Genomic DNA, 7139 nt, shown 5'->3' with positions numbered 1-7139 from the left:
TACTCTTCCCTGTTAGGCCATTTTTGTGCAGTGCAATGATGGCTGCACGTGTTTCTTTAGAGATAACCATGGTTAACTGAAGAGAAACAATGATACCAAGAACCAGCCTCCTTTTAAAGTGTCCAGTGATGTCATTCTTACTTAATCATGACTGATTGATTGCCAGCCCTGTCCTCATCAACACCCACACCTGTGTTAATGGATCAATCAATAAAACGATGTTAGCTGCTCCTTTTAAGGCAGGACTGCAATGATGTTGAAATGTGTTTTGGGGGTTAAAGTTCATTTTCTGGGCAAATATTGACTTTGCAAGTACAGTAATTGCTGTTAAGCTGATCACTCCTTGACATTCAGGAGTATATGCAAATTGCCATTACAAAAAATGAAGCAGTAAACTTTGGAAAAATTACTATTTGTCTCATTCTCAATACTTTTGGCCATGAGGGATATGTGGGTGGGGTCATACTGTATATAGGGGGCTATTTGGGCGGTTACACTGTATATAAGGGCTGGACTCACTGTATTTAGGGGGCTGTGTGGTGGGTTACATTTTATATAAGAGGCTTTGTGGGGCTCACTGTATATGGGGAGGCTACATTGAGGTTCATAGTGTATTTAGGGTGAACTATGTGAGGACTCACTGTATATAGGGGTCTCACACTGCATATACAGAGGCTATTGGGGGGGTCACACCATATATAGAGAGGCTATGTGGAGGCTCACATTGGATATTGGGGGCCATGTGAAGGCTTATACTGTATACGGGGGAGGCCATGTGTGGGCTCATACAGTATATAAGGGAGCTGTGTGGGGGCTCACTTTGTACGGGGGGCTTTGTTGGCTCATGCGTTATATATAGGTGGTGTCAGCATACTTAATTTTGCTTAATATTAAATGATGCAATATTAATATAAAATAATAATTAAAATTAATAAGTTAAACTTTAACATTGAGCAGAATTAATTTCAGCATATTGGCTTGGCTCTCCACAACAGTCGCAATCTCTCATTTAGCACCTCAGGAAAACCAATTGCCCATCCCTGCTCTAACTTTTCCAATCTTTTTCACACAATGTACTATGAGTCAGCAAGTGCAGAAGTTTTTTTTAAAGCTTTTTTTCATAGTAAAAATATTTCAATTAAAGAACAAAAAGAATCAAGGACCAATATTGAACGCATATATTCAGGTTACTAGTGCTTAGACACACATTTCTTGTTCTGTATTGTTAGAAAATGCAAGGTTGCCAAGCTTAGGCAATAACACAAACAATAAAACTCTCCAAGCTGGTGTACAATTTTTTTTTGTTTTAAGTTTCACTGCAATAATTATTCTCTGTCGGTAAGAGGTTTAATTTATTTAATTCAACTGGGAAAAAGCTGTTATATTTCAATTCAATTTTAATCCTGTCTAGTAAGTACATAAAAAAAATAAATAAATCAAAAAACTGTTGACAAAGTCATACAGTAGGACAAAAGATATCAGAATTTTAGGCTTGAACGGAGCATCCCCTACTGTTTTAAAAGCAGGTGTTAGCACACAATTATTTATAAACCCAAAAGGTCTCCAATTATAACAGTTTAAATGCATTAGCAAAGATTGGGTTTGTTAAATGTCGGAATATAAAAATGTCAACCAATGTACAATCTTCTCTTCGTTGTAAAACAAAGATGTGAAATCAGCCTCTGAAAACAGAACATATTTTATTTTCAACTTAAAGATGCATCCCTGTTTAACGTAAGATGTTCAGTTACATAAAATGTAAATTTAGACAGAGCTTAGACCTCGATTGACTTATAGTCAGCAACTGCAGCACATAACATGATGACCGTAACCAAAATTTGAATCCAGATTGTAAGAACAGAAAACCTGAAGGTAAACACAGGACATTTTTTTTATTCATTTTATTTTCCATCCCTCGGGTAAGGCAGATTATTTTCCTGCATTTGATTACATACTTCAGTGAGCTCATGTTTATCTACCCTGAGGGTGCCATGCTTACACTTAGAAGGTTAATTGCTTCTTTTGCTTTATATTGATATTCATCTATGTATAGGAGGTTATTAACATCCAGTGCAGGATTTCAATAGAATTTGTAAAGATGTGAGTATATTTATTTATTAAGTAATCATATTTATCAGCTATATAATATAAATGACTATAAGGCTAGAATAAATCTTCCCACAACATTCTCTTTAGAATACATGAGTTCATCAAGATATGCATTTTATAAAACATATCCCTGCAGTAACATTATGTTACCGTCCAAGACCTTCGAAAATACCTAAATATGAATAGTGCCGTATTTAGAGTTGAAGATTTCCTAGGCACGGATTGTGAATATGTCCTATTTTTTTAAAGCATTTTTATTTTGCAACATTTTTCCACATCTGCCGAAAGCTTTAGCTTTTTTATATTTTAACCCCTGCACCCCCGAGCGATTTGCTGTTTTTCGTTTTTGTGTTTTCCTCCCCATCTCCCCAGGCCCATAACTTTTTTATTTTTCCAGTAATATAGCTGTATGAGGGCTTGTTTTTGGCAGGATGACTTGTACTTTTGAATGACACCATTCATTCTGTCAAATAGTGTACTGGAAAACAGGAAAATAAATCTAAATGTGGTGAAATTGCAAAAAAAAAAGTGCAATTCTACAATGTTTTTTTCAGGCATTTATTTACTTACCATGTTCAATTTGTGGTAAAACTGACCTGACAATATGATTCCCCAGGTCAATTCGAGTATGCAGATATCAAACATGTATAGTTTTTTTTTTAAGTGATGAAATTTGTCTAAAAAAAACAATTTCGCTTTTGTTGCCATTTTCCGAAATCCATAACGTTCTCAGTTTTTAGGATCTGGGGCTGTGTGAGAGCTTATTTTTTGCACCCTGAGCTGATGATTTTACTGATAACATTTTGGGGTAGATACAAATGTTTTGATTGCCTTTTATTGCATTTTATTTAAATGCTGCGGTGACCAAGAAAATATAATCCCTTGCATTTTGATTTTTTTCTCGCTATGCTGTGTACCAACTTGATTAATTTATTTTATATTTTGATAGATTGGACGTTTCTGAATTCAACGATAATAAATGTGTATTTTTTAAAAAAAATATATTTTTAATGGGCCTAAAGGGGAATGTTTTTTTTAAACTTTTTTTTAACTTTATACTTTTATAGTCCCCTTAGGAGACATGAAGCTGTGATCGCTTTTGCTGTACATAGCAAAAATCATGCCCCTGCTGGCACTCACAGGAGGACCTTGATGACATGCATGGGGGTCTTCAGCAGACCCCCGGCTGTCAGGACAACCCATCGGTGCCTCACGATCACGTGACGGGAGCACCAATTGGAGGGATCAATAACGCACTTCCTGTCTGAACGTGTTAAATGCCACTGTCCATGATTGACAGTGTAATTTAACTGATTAACAGCGGTGGGTGGATCCCAGATCTCAGATCCACCTGCGGCTGTTAGAGGCGGGGTACTGGAAAAGATGCAAGCTCAGCGTGTCAGCGCGCATTAAAGACAGGGACACGGCCAATGACGCAAATATATGTCATTGGTCATGGAAGGGTTAATACTTCACTTTTATTATTTAACAAAGTGCAAAGTAAATGAACAAAAGAGAATGCTAAATAAAATTTATATTTGGTGTGACCACGCTTTGCCTTCAAAACTGAATCAATTACTCTTTGTGTAAGTGTACCTAGTTTGTGAAAAAAACTTAGGAAAGAGATTGTTATAAACATCTTGGAGAAATAATAGATCTTCTGTGGATGTAGACTTGTGGAAATCCTTCTGTATGTCCATGTATAATCACAGACAGACTTGATGCTGTTGAGATAAGGGTTTTGTGGAGACCATATCATCACTTCAAGGACTCCTTGTTTTTTCTAACTCTGAAGCTAGTTCTTAATGACATTAGCTGTATGTTTTAGGTCACTCATGCTGCATAATACATTTGCAGCCAATCAAAAGCCTCCTTGATGGTGTTGCATAATGGATAAGTAACTGTCTTCATTTCTCATCAGTGAAGACACCATTAATTGTAAGCAAATCCCCAACTAAATTTTTTTTGCCAAAGATAGTTCCCAATGACATTGGCAGTATGTTTAGGATCGTTGTCCTGCCGTAGACTACAGTGGAGCCAATTGGACATCTCCATGATGGTATTTTATGATAAATAAGCATCTGCCTGTATATCAGATGCTTCACTGTTGCTTGCAGACACTTATTGCAACACTCCCGAACCCAAGCATGGCTTCAGAGATTATTTTTATTGGCTTATCAAACGGATATGTATATTACCCAAAAGTAAACGCGTAGATGTATTTTGTAGACTTTTAACCAACAGTGTAAAAATAAATTGCTTTTATGGGCACAAGGAAAAGGTCCATTAAGATTTGTCTTTTGTTTTTATGTTAGAATTGTATTTTGTCTCTTTGCTGTTAATTGTAAAAATGTCACAAATGCATGTATCTTTTATATGTAGTGATAAATTACAGTAATTGTGTTTATTTATAGACTATATTCAATTTCGTTGATGTCACACTAGTGATTATTGTTCATTCATAGACTGCCTACAATTGTGATAATGACAAAATAGTTTTTCCATTTAAATCCAGGCTGTTTTCTATTTTGATGATGTCACAGGTTTTTTTTTCTTTCTATTCTTACAATATCTTGTAGAGCAAGGATAGAGTTTACTATGATTATTTAGAAGAATTGTGATAAAGATACAGTATCATAACAGTTAGTCTTTTTCCCTACGCTATGTTCAAACTTGAGAAGGTCACAATTTCTTGTTCCATTTACAAGTTGTACTCTTGAGAATATAGAAAGTAATTGTGATAACTTCATAAGTTCCCCATACACATTGTATAGCTGTAGGCCAAACAATGGTTTGTCCAATAATTCAACTAGCAACCATCTCGGCTGGCACTCCCAGGCACAAGAGCACTCCTGTATTCTTTATGACAGAGCCCACATTAGGCATGTCTGGCAGCAGCTTATCTCTGGAAGACAATACGACCAGCTGTCTGAAATCGAACATGCCGGATCTCTAATTGTCAAATTGACAAATTGTCATAGGCTCACATTCACGCTATGCCGTCGGCCAACCCTGTAGATTTTGGTAAGTCCAGCCTACATTAGTCTAATGCTTATGCAGGGGCTTTGGCAGTCCAGGTCAGATTGACAAAATATTCATGCAGCACAGCCAAGATTGGAAAAATCTTTTCAATGCCATGGTCACAATACTAAACAAAGAGAATATGCTTCTTTAGCCCTGTCTAAATCAACCTAGGCAGTTGAATGAAAATCATGACAGCTCTGAGTCTAATAAAGTGCGTTTAAGGGCATACCTTACAGATTCCTCTTATAATAATAGTTTGCAATATGAGAAATGCATAAAAAAACAAATAATTTTTACACACAAATATATACACTTTTTTTAGATTTGTAGATTTTGGTAGATATACCCTCCATATACAAACACCACCACAACTAAAGCAGGACTCTCTAACCTTCGATCTTTACAAAAATTCATTAACACCACATATCTTTGAAACCCCTCCTAATCCTTGTCATCTTTATTGTTTCCAATATTGTTACCATTTACATAATTTCAATCATTACCTAATGTCCTTTATAACTTAAGTAAAAAGCCACAGAAAAATGCAACAATTGTTTTGCATCTAAAATTTCACTAAAGATTTACAGCTAGTAGCTGGCTGTAATATATTTGCTTCCTCCATTTCTTCCTCCTTCCCAGAAAAGTCAACAGTTATATGTGAAAGTACCCTAAAGCTGGTATCATACATGCATTTTTATGGCCGTTTTAACCAAAGCCAGTGAATCCAAGAAGGTAAATAGATGAGCAGATTAATCTGTGGCGAATTGAGATTGAGTTGAATTTCCTGAAATTCACGGCTCTATACAAATTCAGATACTCTGCGATTTGATTCGGGAGGCTCACCAAAAAAAAGTATATTACATACAAGCACACACACTGAACATACCCAGTGCCATTTCACACACTACTGATGACTAAGTGAGCGTGGTAACAGAGAGATAGCCATGGCCTTTTTGATAATGCCGTGCAGCAATTAGGTCACATGGTCTAGCCCGGCCACTCAGGGGGGCCATCAGAGCCAGTATAGAAAATATGAGCCCACCAATGAACGGCATTTTATGCTTGTACTGTGTAGGCATAGGAGCTCAGAGCACACAGCTCATTTCAGAAAACTAATTGGGTCTTCAAAACTGAAAAATCATTATTAAAGGTCAAAGGATTTTAAAAAATGCAGCAGTTTTGGATTCAGGTGTCCAATCTCTTACTTAGTCATTATATACTAGCGTGCAATTAAACATTTCTATGTATACCCCTATGCAGTGAAAACTTTCAAGAAAACCAAAAGTATTAGAATGTAAAAGATTTAGCAAAGGTTACCTTGACTCACATCGAATTACACTTTTATTTGCCATGATATTCCAGCATTGTTTTATCTAACTCAAAAAGGCGATATCCGGGACTTTAAAAAAAAGGCATGTCGATGCTAACAGAGCCAACTACCTGTCTGTTGTACCCGGCATCGGTTATTGACCACTCCTGCCTGAGATTCAGCAGCTCCCTCCCTGTCAACAGAGCGGCAGTTTCTCTTCCTGTTGAAAGGGCAGGACTACTTGTGTCATGCTGATTGACCGCTGGCTGTCCGCTGCCTAATTGGGTGAAGCCAGCTGTCAATCATCATGATGTCAGTATCCCGCCCTGTCAATAGGAAAAGAAACTGTTGCTCTATTAGCAGCTGAATCTCTGGCAGCGGGTACAACAGACAGGTAGTTTCCTCTGTTAGCAATTACATGGCCTTTTTTTTTAAAGTCCCGGATATCCCCTTTAACATTGGTTCTTGGCTTGTTCAATGTTAAAAGAGTTGTCCAGGCTTAATACAAAAGTCTTTAGTCATTCTATGTGACAGCTGAATCATGACAGCTGGTGTGCATGCTGTCAGGATTCCACAAAATTGCCAGTGCAAAAAAGCGGTCACTTGTCTGAATGTATGTAGTTTCTATACCTGATGTCGCCTGCCAACTAAACATGCTCGTAGTGATGAGCAAAGGTGCTAGAATAACGTGTTATCA

Source organism: Phyllobates terribilis, unplaced genomic scaffold (genome assembly GCF_046119375.1).
Source record: "Phyllobates terribilis strain yellow unplaced genomic scaffold, ASM4611937v1 Scaffold_2__4_contigs__length_985480577, whole genome shotgun sequence".
In the NCBI taxonomy this organism is placed as follows: Eukaryota; Metazoa; Chordata; class Amphibia; order Anura; family Dendrobatidae; genus Phyllobates; species Phyllobates terribilis.
This window is presented reverse-complemented; position numbering follows the sequence as displayed.